Source organism: Lepidochelys kempii, chromosome 12 (genome assembly GCF_965140265.1).
Source record: "Lepidochelys kempii isolate rLepKem1 chromosome 12, rLepKem1.hap2, whole genome shotgun sequence".
Classification (NCBI taxonomy): domain Eukaryota; kingdom Metazoa; phylum Chordata; order Testudines; family Cheloniidae; genus Lepidochelys; species Lepidochelys kempii.
In genome coordinates, this window is record NC_133267.1 from 19,485,589 (window position 1) to 19,500,733 (window position 15,145).

The 15,145-nt window shown below is 38.9% G+C and overlaps 1 long non-coding RNA gene across 1 annotated transcript in view; it reads left to right on the plus strand.

Moving 5' to 3' along the window:
* Positions 1 to 6,661: 6,661 nt before the first annotated feature.
* The window catches only part of LOC140896559 (uncharacterized), a 98,558-nt gene continuing 90,074 nt past the window's right edge, over positions 6,662 to 15,145 (plus strand). Inside the window, exons 1-2 of the long non-coding RNA XR_012154576.1 lie at positions 6,662 to 6,884; positions 7,820 to 8,059. This is a non-coding gene — a long non-coding RNA (uncharacterized lncRNA). The remainder of the gene's footprint in view (positions 6,885 to 7,819; positions 8,060 to 15,145) is intronic.

Below are 15,145 nucleotides of genomic sequence, written 5' to 3' on the forward strand. Positions count from 1 at the left end.
GCTGCCTCTCTACCTCCCATTCTCACAGGGTGCCTTATCTTTGACCCTCCATTAACATTTCCCTCTTCACACACTGAATATAGTGTATGAGAACTTGGGGTACTGTCTGGAGTGCACCATAGGGAGTTCTGATTGGAGCTGAGTAAATAACTGTTCTGGTGGGGGTTTTCACTTGCTGTCAGATCTGAAAAATCAGAAAAAAATTGGTTGGACCTGGACTGAAACTTTCCACATTTTTGATGAATCAATCAATCTAAATACATACATGTGAGGTTGAACAAAGCAGCTTGTTTCTGACATTTTTTAACAATAAAGCAAAGGAAATAAAGGGCTGGATTCACAAAAACGAAAGAGGTGGTGGTAATGGCACTCCCTTTATGTCCAGTAGCTTAGATGTTAGGCTATTGGTAGGGCCCTACCAAATTCATGGTCAATTTCACGGTCATACAATTTAAAAAATCGTAAATTTCATTATTTCAGCTATTTAAATCTGAAATTTCAGTGTGTTCTAATTGGAGGGGTCCTGACCCAAAAAGGAGTTGTGGGGGGTTGCAAGGTTATTGTAGGGGGGGTTGCGGTACTGCTCCTTCAAAGCTGGGCAGTAGCAGCCACCCTAACTTCTGCGCTGCTGCTGGCAGGATGCTGCCTTCAGAGCTGAGTGCCCGGCCCCTAGCTGCTGCTCTCCAGCCACCCAGCTCTGAAGGCCGCAGTGCAGAAGTAAGGGTGGCAATACCACAACCCCCTAAAATAACCTTGCGATCCCCCTGCAACTCACTTTTGGGTCAGGACCCCCAATTTGAGAAACGCTGGTCTCCCCTGTGAAATCTGTACAGTATAGGGTAAAAGGACACACAATCCCAGATTTCATGGTGGGAGACCAGATTTCATGGTCTATGATGCGTTTTTCATGGCCATGAATTTGGTAGGGCGATAGCTATTGGGAGTCTGCACCACTAGATGTTTTGGTTTCAGTGAAGTATATATCAATTGTTACATTATTTAGGGTTTGTCTTCCTTATTGGAAAAGAGAAATTAAGAATTAAAGTGGTGACACTATTCTTTAAGTTGTTAAGCTGAAATAGTGCATGAGATGCTGACAGCATGACCACTTTAAGTGACTGCAGTTAATTGCTTTCAATTACTATTGTATACATGTAGTTATTGCAAATACTTTTGGTGCTTTATGACAATTAAGTACATAAATTGTGTTTACTATTTTCCACTAATTATTCAGTTAGAATCCACCTAACCTAATTCAGTTACAATCCACGTGGGATTTTGGGTCATGCTGTAATAGAAATAAAATGGAACTGGAAGATGCGGGGAGGAAAGGAACTTTGTAGTATTAAACTAGGACATAATAAGGTTTATATTTTCATTTCCCCTGCATTCAGGATCTGCTCTTGTGCCTTCCTCAATGGCCAGCATTTAGAGCCATGCTGAAGTACAGCCTAATTACTGTCTCTTAGATCTTTACTTTTCAATTTGATAGGCATCCTCCTAATGCAGATCACTCCACTCATGTTTCCATTTATTGTACTGAGGACACCATTATCCTGCTATGTTCAATAAATTAAGCAACTTAAATCTAAAACATACGAGCCACTTAAAAATGAAATTCTCTGAATGGAAGTCTGTAATGAACAATGCTAGTTAGGCGGTCGAACAAGTCTGAGTTTATGATCATGCTATTTGGTTTGCTTGCTATTGCAGATTTCACTTGCTTTTTCTTCCATATGCTTTTCACTTCTACTTTTTACTGACAATGTTATAGCGCTATTTTGATTGCTCCCTGTTGATCATTTTAAGTGGCTTAATTCCTAGATTAATATGCTTCTACTGCATCGCCTTGTTAGATATTAGCAAGAGCAACAACAAAAAATTAGTGACCATAGATGGGCAGAGGCCACAGATGATAGATGTTTTGGAACTTTCATCCGTTTCACTCTTTCCAGGGGCTTTGGTATTATAGAATATTTGTCCCTAACTACTTAGCATGACTGACTGTTTAAGCCCTTGCTCTATTGAATATACTTTTTCTTAGGGGGAAAAACTATCATGTAGCATGGAGGGACATGATTTTCAAAAGTGATTAATTATTTTGGGTATCCAATCTGAGATTCCTTTAAGAGGCCTGGTTTTCGAAGAGTTGGTGCTTAGTACTTGCTAAAAATCAGGCCTCTTAAGGTCTCATATTGGATAGCCCAAAATAGAAGCATCCAAAATGACGAGTCACTTTTCAATATCTTGGCTTATATGTCTGTGAATCCTGTAATAAAGCCTAACAGTTCAGCATTTATCAAATGTATTAGTAGCGAAGTTGAGGTATTTGGGGGGAGAGGGGGAGTGCTGTGTTATCACATATTACAGGACATTGCTATTAAATCGTCTGACAACAGTTATGCTTATGGACCTGAAGTCTGACCTGCAATGCTCTCATGCCAAACTTTTCCCAGCTCTACAAAGTGTTTAAGTGTATGGTGATGCCTAGGACTACACTTAGGCAAGTACAGCAAGTATTCACAAATAATTATTCCAATAAATCTATGCATTTGGCCCTACAGCATTTTTCATTCCTTTTACTAAATTTCTGCAAACATTCACACAAGCAAGTGGTGTGAAGACTTGTGCAACTACGTTAACATCATAAGTGTTTATGCAGCTGTATTGAAATCTCTGTGTGTCTGGGAGTCATATATGCAGGAACAATTCTCAGCAGTGCATACTCACAAGAAGAGTCACAGTGACTAGTTCTTGAACAATCCATGCAAAATCAAGGCTGCTGAAAATCCATAAATAACTTTGTAGAAAGAATAAACATGTAGAAGCTAATGTCTGTTCGCTGAATTTGCAAACAGGAAAAGGAGCTAAATTCACTGAGTACTGTGTGCAGCACTGTTCACCACATTCAACTTGAAACAGGCTTAAGAGAGAGTTCTCTGGAAGAAAACAATTCACAGGTTGTGTGTGTCAACCTCTACAAAATGGGGGAAGGGAGGGAAGCACCTTGTGCATTAGATCATTTTTATCACAATATAGAAAGATTTTAGTATGCAGTCATGGAACATAATTACTGCACTGTAAATGCTTGTGACCCTCTCAAATTCACCTGCTAAACTTTACCAGAGGCATCTCAAATTCTGAATTTTTGATTTTCCAAGCATTCCTAACACCATATGCCTCTTTAAAAACATTTTTGTTTCAAAGAAAGCCAGAATTCCTTTGGTAAAATGTTTAAATTATTAAGAATAATCTTTTCACTGGTTTTTAAGGCATAAAAAAGCAAAATGTTACTTTTCCCCAGTATTATTTATTCGTGTAACCACTTAACTATTTTCATACTGTTTTGTAGAATATGAGCTTATCATTGTACTTACAATGATGTTAGCTATTGCTTATATTTAGGTTTGATGGAATTCAATTTTCCTTTTTTAAAATGTTGACAATTATTGATTTTTGTAAGCATTTTTTGCAGAGATTTAAATTTTCACAGTTGTGGAAAATTATGGGGGTGGGGTCAAACAATTATTTAAGGACAGTGAACACTGAGATTTAAAGAGTTAAAGGTTAGCTGTTGAAACACAATTTTTCAACATTTTGCATGTTAAAATAGGCAAAGTAAATATCCTTAAATCAAACTAATAATTCTCAAGAAGTATTTTCTTTCTTTGTCTATCTGTAGATTGATGATTATTGTTAGAAATATTTTTCACTGGTTTGTGTGTGTATGGTGAAATTGACATTTACCGACAGTTACCAATAAAAATCGAATCCTTCCATGCCTCCTTATATTGGGGGAAATCAAAACTACACGTTTATTTCGTTTACATAAGTACAGGTTATAAGTGCGTGTGTGTGTATTTTACAATTTTTTTCAGCTTAGGATGTGGAGTAATTCTTAGATAAACAGTAAAGTGGTAGATGCTATCCTGTTCCTGACTGAGTGGGGAACAGAGAAGGAAAAGGGAAAGTTTCTAGCTACATAATTGAACACAACTGCAGTCTCGTTACTCCTCTAAGTGCAAAACAATACCCAGGTACTGTTGTGATAGTACCAGAAGGTGGAGGCAAGGCCAAGGCGCTCTCCCCCCTTAATACACTGGCCAGCTGTCGAGGAGAGTTCACTTGGCAGCCTTTCAACAGTTGGCGCAATAGTTGTACTCCTTCTGTTTGTCCTCCTCACATCACAAATCTTCATTCAGCTCCACATCACCTCCAACACATGGTTGTGCATACAAGACACAACCCAGCTCTGAGCATTTAACATAAAATTCTACAGTCATATGAAGGGTTTTCCAACTCCATGCTGAAGTCTGTCCTGGCATAGCCCACTGTGCCTGCCCCAAGGCACCACAGCTTTTGACAATAGTCTGAAAAAAGGTGATTTGAACAACAAACTGCTTGTTGGTACAGATGTCTCTGTATAAGGAACTGGGCTCTAGTAGGAGCCATTTTCCTCAATAGGAACTTAATGTATTGACAGTGAATGTTTGCACGACTTCATTGCAAAAATGTAGAACTTCTATCAGTTTTCTTCTTGTTAGTCTCATTGGGTGCTGTGCTTTGGGCATGGTGTGAGTTTTATGAAATAGACAACCATTGCAATTGCAGGAACCTCATGCCCTTTACAATAGTCAAGCTTTAAAACTATTCAACAAAGGCCAGCTTGTTTTAAGATTCTTCCCTGCCTCACTCAGCTCCATGAGAGGAACATGGAAGAGAAGATTTTTGGGGAGTTTGGCCTTTTCAGACAGGCAGCAGTATTCTCATGGTAGCTTTTGTGGACTTTATATATTTTGCAGGGACTGGAAGAAAAATACATGATTAAAAAAATTCGGGATAAATAGTAAGATGTTCTTTACATACAGAAACAAAGAACCAGACAAGGAGTCCATGGAGTCATTAAGAGATCTGTTTTGAAAGTTGATAACAGATGTGGATGATATCGCTTAGAGCCTAAATTAATTCTTTACTTTATTATTCATGAAAATAGGTCATATGTTAGAGTTGGGGTAAGTTTTCTTTTGGGAGAGGTATAAAATGATTGAAAGAATTTTCATTGCTATCCAGGGCAGATAGTTAAGCAGTTTGAAAAGTTAGAACTGGTGAGACAGAAGGCTCAGACACATTTGTACAAATGCCCCAAATGAAGAATATAGTAAAACCTAGCCCTGTAGAAAATTGCAAATGGTTTGTAAATACCTTCATATTCACACATGAGATTTGCTATAATTTTGGCCTTAATAATCCTAAAGATTTTTAGGGCTTATAAATGACACGGGACAAAATCAGACGCTGTTTCTGTGTGGCCTAAAAGTTACTTGGCATATAAACCTGAGATGTTGCCCCATGTGAAAAGAATAGTGGACCAATGTAAAGCTGTGTGAATAATGGATTTTCCAGTTTGTTGGAAATGGTAAATAAATAATGGTATAATAATAATAATAATGGTAAATAAAAGGTTGAACAAAATGTTAAGTTTGACCTGAAATGGAACATTTTGTTTCAATTATCATTTTAAAATGTTTTTGACTTTAAAATTGAAGGACACTTTGAAACAAAAATGTGTAATAGAAAAATGTAAATGATTCATTTTGAAAGTGTCAAAATGAAATATTTTGACTTTTTTTGTTTAACATGAACAGTATGGTAAAACCAACATACCTTCACATTTCAGTGTTGTCAAAAAAAATTCTGCATTTTTGGCCAGAGCAAGTTTTTTGTCCAAAAAATGTTGCCCACTATTAGGCCAAATGAATTACATCCTGCCATTCTCCTGGAGGTAGCAATGGAAACAGGAAAGCAATTGGTATGGATTACTCAAAAGCATGAGGCTACAGAGGGCTGGACAAGGAAGGAAATATTGCAGAACAAGAAAGGTGGCCAGTGTCTCTCTTAACTTGGGAAAGTAATTGTTTATACAATTGATGATGCACAGAAAGCAGAAATAGTATGCATATTTTAGATTTCCAAAAAGTATTTGAAACAGAAACATGAAAATTATTAATGTATGCAGTCTGTATGGTACAGTGAGAAACCTGAAATGAATTCAGTTCTTAAAGGTGGGAGGTGTAGGTTTTGTAACAAGTACAAATTTAGAATAGAATTAGGGCTTGTCTACACACGGGTTTTAAACCGCATCAAGTTGAGTTGATTTGGTTTAAAAAGGCTTGCAAACACATGACACAACCTGTCACTGCACATTAACTCTGTATTTATTGAGAACTCTGGAGTCCTCTTGCAAAGTGGACTAGGTTTGCTTCTAATTAAATTAATTCAGTCTTTTCTTTGTGTTCACGCAATTGCTGTGCACCACTTTTTGCATGCTTCCAATGGCTATCCCACTGTGCATTGCAGATCAACCATTACTGACCTACCCGTTTACTTGTGTTCCTGCTCTGTCCTGCTGTCGAATTTCCAGGATGACCCTTCGGCCCTTTAAAAGGTGGCACAGAGCCAGATTTTGCCTATTTGTTCCTGGATCCCACTATATCATTACTCTGGTGAAACAATTGCGACAGCACTCCAGAAGCCCCACAACATGCCTCACGCATATCCACCGTTTAACTGGCTAGGATTGTACAGTTATATTACATCTCATTCCAGATGCTGTTTTGGAGCCAGCTGCCGCATTCTCCCTCCCACCCAGGACAGCCAGCTAAACCCATTGGAGGATGAGCAGGAGGATGCTGGAGAGGAGCTTCCTCCTGAGAGCCAGGGTCTTTGTGACGTAGAACCCTGACAATGGCCAGCTGGAAAGCCAGCCTCATCTTGCCCTTCAGCAATGGACCCTGATTCCTGCCCTGCATCGGCTGAGCCTGAGCCCCAGCCAGAAACCCAGGCTGCGGCCAAAGAGTCAGATCCCCTGGAGGGAATTTTGGCATGTAAGAACCTATGTTTACAATTTTTACTATTGTTGGTGGATGTGATCTAGGACCCATCCCCTTCCCCTTGTACTGCTTCAAAAGGGTACCCTCTAATACGGGGCAGTGACAGTCTGTACCCCCCCCCCCAGCCTCCTACAGTGGATTCAAATAATGAAAGCATTCATTTGTGTAAAATACAACAGTTTGAGACTGTTGCTCACAGGAACAGAACTTTTGTAGTATCCATGAGGTATAAATGCACACTGCACACCTGGTCAAGGCATAAACCGTTCTGCTGCCCACTGAGATACAAATGCCCTGTAACATGCATGGTAGCTGACAACCATTGTAGGACCCAATTTGTGTTTCTCTGCACTTCCTTCATGTCTTCAGGGTAGTTATAGCAGAATTTAGGACTGAGAAATAGCTGGATTTTGTTTTGCACATCACAGGGAATAGCTGTACACCTGTGTACCCTGGTATAGTCTCAAAGCCCTTCTACTCCCACAGTGCCTCTGTGGGGACCATCCTGGTGAATAATTCCACAGCATCTCACTGGTCTGCCCTTTGCCTTTTTGAATAAGGCCATTCTCTGCCTCCTACTCATCCGCCTCAGCATAACATCATCGAGAGTGAGAACAGCTTAAAGGGAATGTCAAAAAGATTTACACTCCAACACCATAGTAATGGGTCCAGCACACAAACAAAACTGCAAAAACAAACCTGGAACATAGCCTGACTACTGTATCTGCTTTCATGCTATTAGCACTGGAGTAGACTGAAATCCAAATGCACTCAGCATCTTCTGCATTCGCAGGCCACCTATCTCTAAGGTTTCCCCAAGAATGGGAAGAGTGTCAGGGAGATAAGGTCACATATTGATACTAAAAAAAGCCATCATGACTTGTCTGGGATATGAACAATAAACAACTGTCCCCCACCCTTGCCCCCAGCCACAGCCCCTGCAACAGCCAGAACATCAAGGACAGGGCCTCTAATGCACTGCTGACAGGCTGGATGACCTGAGGGGAAGAAAAAGAGACTCGGGATGAGATGTTTGCAGAACTCATGGCAGAGTCAGAGGAAAACTAACTGGCTATGAAGTGGTGGACCCAGAGGGAGAAAGAAGTGCACCTCTCCCAGAAGACTATGGCAATGGGTTTTGTTAAAACTGAAAGTGTTTGCTGTAAAAGGTCAGTTTTCACAAATTTCTTGGTTCATAAATTGTGGAAAATTTTTTGAAATTGTTGAAGGGTTCCATTTTGAGATTTTCTAAACAAATAGGGGATTTTATTTCAGTTTGAAGTGACTTTTTGTTTCAAAATGTAAGCTAATTATGGTAAAATAATGTTTTAAAGGTTGAAATAAAAATGAAATGCTTTGATTGCCCCATACCAAAATTTATTTGGGTTATCTGTTCACAAAACTGTTTGTGATTTTGACTTTGTCCCAATTCACTATACAGAAAAATTTTGAAATCTTGGAACTTTTCCAGGGATATGAGAAGAATTTTCAGGCCACCTCTAAGAACAAGCTGAATTACTTTAAACAGATAGGCACTTAATCTTGTCATTATTAAAAGATGAATATTTTTATTTGGTTTTGTCTGTGTACTGTCCCTTACCATTTGTGCCTAGTTGAAATTTTTTTTTTAAAGGTGGGTCTACTGCTCACAAATATAGGTGCCCTTAGGGTCAGAGACCTGTCATATACTGTACCTGACTCATTTCAGTAGGTTCCTAGTATAGCACTTATTTAAATTTTATTACTTAATTATCAAAATAATACAGCACAAGTAACTCATGGGTTGCTGCACAGTCTCCTGTGGCCTCCTTCTTTCTGCTTCAACTAAAATTGCTTCTGGAGTTTGTCTCTCTGAATGTTTGCAAGACTGGCATTAATAGTGCTTTAGAAACTTTTTGGAGCGCTCTTCCTTACTTTACATGCTAACAGCCCTAACTAATTGGAATGCTTATACAACGGGGTTCATTTAGCCTGTACTTAGAAATTCCTGACACTAAGCTGCGGTTCCTTGAAAATAAAGCAAGCTTTGGATTCTTTTACCACCTGCCAATGTAAGGATTTATTTGAATAACTAAGCTGTCCAGGTTTTTAGTAGGATTTATATTGCCCCAAATCTTACAGGATGCATGAGGAATAACTTACTGATCCACCAAAACCTTTGGATACCTTAACATAACTCAAGGTTTATTTAGCATTTCTAACTTCATGCTTGAATCTTAATATATTGAGTAATACAGTGAGTAGTTTTGTGTATATTGTGTAGGTGAGAGTTCATCTTTTGCTTCATTTTGAAAGAATGATGCACGTTTAAAAAAATGTGCATGTTGCTGTTAAAGTGGAAAATGTTTCAAAACCGTTTTAACTCTGATAGCAGCAGCTGCTAGTACACTCCTAGAAGCACGTAACTTCACTTAACAAAATGGATGTGAAAAATCAGTCAGGGAAAATAGGAACAAATTTGAATCCACACTTGATATTGGAACACATTTATTGTTTCAACAAATTTGTTTTAAAATATGTATATTGCATTTTCTCATCCCTTTTAATTCTTTATTCTGTCTGGGGATGGAGTCAGAAATTGTTCCCATGGTATTTCCAGACTGATCAGAAGAATAAGGCTGGAAATGTTACAGCAGAAAGGGTTCTCATGAGATTGAGCCCAAATTTGCAGACCTCTGATAAGTACCTACATTTCTGGGTGCTTGTTTGAACATAACCATACTGCCAAACCTCTTGAGATTCACCTGTCATGGGTTACCATTAAGCTTTTCATTTCCTTCATTCATATAGCTACAATTTCCCATCTTATAGAATGTCAGCGGTGTAGCTAAAGTAGTGCTTTAATGTTGAAAAATCCTAATATCTGCATTCTTTTTGTATGCTGTAAAGTGGGACTAAGTTGTCCAATAGAAATTTGAACTCTGAACAAAGTCACCTTAAAAAATTGTCTTCCTTTTACTACCTTGATGAGTCAGCTGTTACACTTCTGGCCTTCCAATGGGAATACAAGAGGAAGTCTTTAACAAGGCACATTTAACAGCAGAGAGATAGCACAGAACCACTAAGGGGTACTGTTAGCTCAAGAAAACAAGGATGTTTGCATTTGAGAGGAACAGCAGATGATATTGAGTGCTTGGTGGACAAAATGAGAAGAAAGCATGTTTCTGAAGGGTGAATAGATAGGACGGCAGAAAATGAGATCATGGAAGCAGCCGAATTGATTAAGATATACATATGAATATTTATTTATGTGTAAAATAAACTGAATTTCCAAAAAATAATCACAGAAATCCTAACTATAATGCTCTATCTCAGGGGTTCTCAAGCTTTAGTACACCATGACCCCATTCTGGTAACAAAAATTCCTACACAACCCCAGGAGGGGGCGGGGGCAACTTCTATCTTCAGCCGCTTGCAGTGGCGGCAATTCGGCGCACTGCTTGGGGTGGCAAAACCAGTAGAGCTGGCCCTGATCCTATCCCTGGTTAATTTGAAACACTAGGTCTGTGCTACTCCCCATATTACTCCTGGAGGGATAATGTGCTTCAGTGACAAATGTTAACTGAATGTGCTGCATTATCTTTTCTTGGCATAACAAATCAAGGGAGAAAAAATCCTTTATTTCCAGCTTCAGAAAGCAGCCTTAGGGGATCACTGTGGCACTACTTTGACTACAACTAAATGATTGTGGCAGCTTTTTCCTTATTCTACCAGTAGACGGGAGTGATGGCACTCTCACTCCATTAGCAGAATCAAACATAAAACGTTTTTATGAATTCTATTCCAGCTGAAATGTCTTTATCATCTATGCAACACAGGCAAAGCTTTTGGGGTTTTCACCCCTTTCTGGAAAATGAATAATGCACCAACTGAACAATTATGGCTGGTTCTAGGCTGAGATGCTACAAGATAATGTGACAGAGGCCCAATGACCTATTCAAATGAGATTCTTGTTGAGCTGAGCATTGGTATAGGAAAAACACAAAGACTGAGGGCACTGTTCTGCTGCCTCTGGTGTCCATGGAAGTGTTTCCAATGAAGAGCAGTAGGGATGGGTCTTTCATTTTGTTTCATGATTTTTTTTTCTATTTAAAAAGAAGATTCTAAAGGGTTTTTAAAAGAGACTATCATGATATTATACAATTATGATCCCACTCAGAGAACTGGTAGGCAAGGCCCTATAGGGAGAAAATCTAAGGGAAAGGGGAGTTCAGGAGAGCTGGCAGTTTCTCAAACAGACAATATTAAAGGTGCAACAGCAAAGTATCCTGATGTAAAGGAAAGATAGGAAGAATAGTAAGAGGTCAATATGGCTCCATCAGGAGCTCTTCAATGACCTGTTAATTAGAAAGAAATCCTACAGATAAGTGGAAACATAGACAAATTGCTCTGGATGAATACAAAAGAATACTGCCAGCAGGTAGGGACAAAATCAGAAAGGCTAAGGAACAAAATGAGTCCCATCTCACAAGAGACATAAAAGGCAATTAGAAAAATGTTCTGTAAATACATTAGGATCAAGAGAAAGACAAAGGAAAGTGTAGATCCACTACTTGTTGGGGAAAGAGAACTAATAATGGGTAATATCAAGAAGGCTGAGGTATTTAATGCCTATTTAGTTTGTCTTCACTAAAAAGGTTAAAGGTCAACAGATACTCAGCATAATTAATGCTAACAATAAGGGGGGAGGAATGCTAGTTAAAATAGGGAAAAGTTAAAAATATTTAGATAAGTTAGATATATTCAAGTTGGCAGGGCCTGATGAAGTTCATTCTAGTGTACTTAAGAAACTAGTGGAAGCAATCTCAGAATCATTAGTGATTATCTTTGGGAACTCCTGGAGGACTGGTGAGGTCCCAAAAGACTGGAGAAAGGCAAACATAATACTTTTAACTTTAAAAAGGACACAGGGAATTATAGACCAGTCAGCCTAATTTCGATACCTGGAATGATACTGGAACAAATGATTAATCAGTTTGTAAGTATGTAAAGGATAATAAGGCTGTAAGTAATAAACAAGAATTAATCATGCCAAATCATGACTTTTAATGATTATTTGACAAAGTTACTGGCCTAGTGGATAGGGGGAAGCTGTAGACATGATATATCTTGATTTTAGTAAGACACAGTTCCACGTGAGTTTCTCACAAGCAAACTATGGAAGTGTGGTCTAGATGAAATGTCTATCAAGTGGGTGCAAAACAGGTTGAAAGACCACGCTCAAAGAATAGTTATCAATAGTTTGCTGTCAAACTAGGGGAAAGTATCTAGTGGGGTCCAGCAGGGGTCTGCCTGGGTCCAGTACTAGTCTATATTTTCATGAATGACTTGGATAATAGAATAGAGGGTATGCTTATAGAATCTGCAGATGACATCAAGCTGGGAGGCATTGCTGGCACTTTTGAAGACAGGGTTGAATTCAATATGACCTTGACAAATTGGAGAATTGGTCTGAAATCAACAAGATGAAATTCCGTAAAGACAAGTGCAAAGTACTACACTTGAAGGAAAAATCAAATGCACAACTACGAAATGGGGAATAATTGGCTAGGCAATAGTACAATTGAAAAGTATCTGGAGATTATAGTGGATCAAAACTTGAATATGAGCCGACAATGTGGTACAATTGTAAAAAAGATTAATATCATTCTGGGATGTATTAACTGGAGTGTCCTATGTAAGTATGAGATATAATTGTCCCTCTTTACTTGGGTGAGGGCTCAGCTGGAGTTCTATATCCAGTTCTGGGTGCCACACTTTAAGAAAGACATGGACAAATTGGAGAGAGAATAATAAATAATAAAACAAATAATAAAATGTTTCCAAAACCTGACCTATGTGGAAAGGTTAAAAAAACTGGGCATGCTCAGTCTTGAGAAAACAAGAATGAGGGAGGGGACCTGATAAACAGTCTTCAAATATGCTAAGGGCTGTTGTAAGGAGAACTGTGGTCAATTGTTCTCCATATCCACTGAAGCTATGACAAGAAGTAATGGGCTTAATCTGCAGCAAGGAAGATGTCAGTTAGATATTAGGGCAAATTTTCCAACTATAAGGATAGTTAAGCTCTGGAACAGGCTTCCAAGGGAGGCTGTGGAATAATCCCCATCATTGGAGATTATTTTTAAGAACAGGTTTGACAAACACCTGTCAGGGATGGTCTAGATATATTTAGTCCTGCTTTAGCACAGAGGGCTGGACTAGATGACTTCTCAAAGTCCCTTCCAGCCCTACATTACTATTATTCTATTAATATCAATCAGATATAAGCGCTGGTGTATAATTGATGTGAATTGGCATGAGTGGATTTGCTAGTAATATAAATAATGTACATTTTATAAGAGAGCACACACAAACACAGTGGAAGGTTAGTGGAATAGAGGCAGCATTGTTCTTTGGATTGGATGTTTTGTTGCATAAAATATTAATTCTTTTCGTAATTATTGCATGACTATTATGTCTATGCCTATGGACTATGTCTTTTTCATATAGCAATCTATCCAAATTGTTAAAATATATCAAAAGGTTCATATTAGTTTTGCTCTTTTTTGCAAATTAGCATGCCTACTTGGTTATATGTTACTCTGTGAAATAGCTTTTTAAAGAGGGAGAACTAGATCTACTACATTGGTATATGAGTTCTTACTATATTTAAGCTTTTCCTATGATGTCTTGGTACAGTGGTGATAAACACTCAGATAGATTAGGTGGATTGGCCCAGGTATAATTACTTGGGACACTTGGTACTGGCCATTTAACATCAAAATAACATTATATATATTCCCCCCTTTTTAATTTGATATCTAATTCAGAGCAAAAGTATTACATGTACTTACTTGGGATATTTTTTCATTAGGTCTCTCAGATCAGAAAAAGAAATAATTGGAAACTCAAACAATATTTGGTTATTTTGTTCTTCCATAGAAGAATCTTTAAACCTTGCTGGCTTTTTTTAATATATGCACTTACTTCAAATTTACATCATTGTTATGGTGCTATATCTATAAAATGGCTGCTTATATGATGCATCAAAATCAAATGTAAGATGTTTCTCCAATATGGTTCACTATATTATTTACAAGGTGATTGTTTTTTGGGGTATTGGACTTCATCTACGGCTAGATTTGAAAACCTTTGGGGGAAATGTTGACTGATACTGTACAAACCAATTTGGTAATTGCTTGCACAAATGAACTTATGCACATATGATTGCCCAATGTGCAAACAAGTGTGACAATTGTGTTTGCAAATTAGGCATTCAATTGAATGCATAGAATGATAATACAGTACTTAGCTGTTATATAGCATTTTTCAGGCAAAGATTTGAAAGCATTTTAGAAAAGAGGGCAGTAGAATATCTCACATTTTACAAATGTAAAAAAAATGAAACCCAGAAAGTTAGTGACGTGGAGCTTGAAAGCTTGTCTCTTTCACAAACAGAAGTTTGGGCCAATAAGAGATGTTACCACACTCGCCTTGTCTCTCTTCTATCCTGGGACCTACATGGGTATGACAACACTGCAAACAGCAGGCAAGTGACAGATCCAAGAATCAAACCCAGGTTTCCTGACTTGCAGTCCAGTGCCCCTATCCAATACACATTGCTATTTTTTATTTTGCACATCCAGTTGTACTGTACATGTAAATATTTGGAGTGGCATGTTTAGTGGTGAAAGTCCAGTCCTGCTGCTATGGGTAGGAAGCTGGGGCTAACAAATGAAGACTGCTCCAAGCCTCTTTCCTATGCAATGTTGTAAAGGATTAGGGCCTGTCTTATAGTGCCCACCTTCTACTGGACCAAGTTTTGCTGTTGCTGAGCCAGCTTACTCCCTGGGGCAATTGGGAGCACAGCCCCTCAGCTTTCTAGAGGGTATTTCTATCTCTTGCAGTTAGGGTTGCCAGGTCCCTGGATTTTGACTGGAAAGTCCAATTGAAACAGGACCTGTAGGGTGTCCAGTCAGAAGTACTGACTAGACACCAAAAGTCCGGTTACTGCCTGCTGGGCTGCCAGAAGGGGGTCACTGCAAATGCGACTGCCAGCCTGACGCAGGGCATAGGGACTGGGAGGGACCATTGTGTGTGTGTGTGGGGGGGCTGAGTCATCAACTCACATCAGCCGCTTCTCAGTCGGGATTGTCTCATGGGCAGGCAAGCAGGTTCCAAGTCAGCTCCCAGCCTGGCTCTCCAGGTGGCATGTGAATCCTGGGAGAGGGGGGAACAGGGGCAGAGGGGACAGTCAGTGAGCGAGCGAGCAA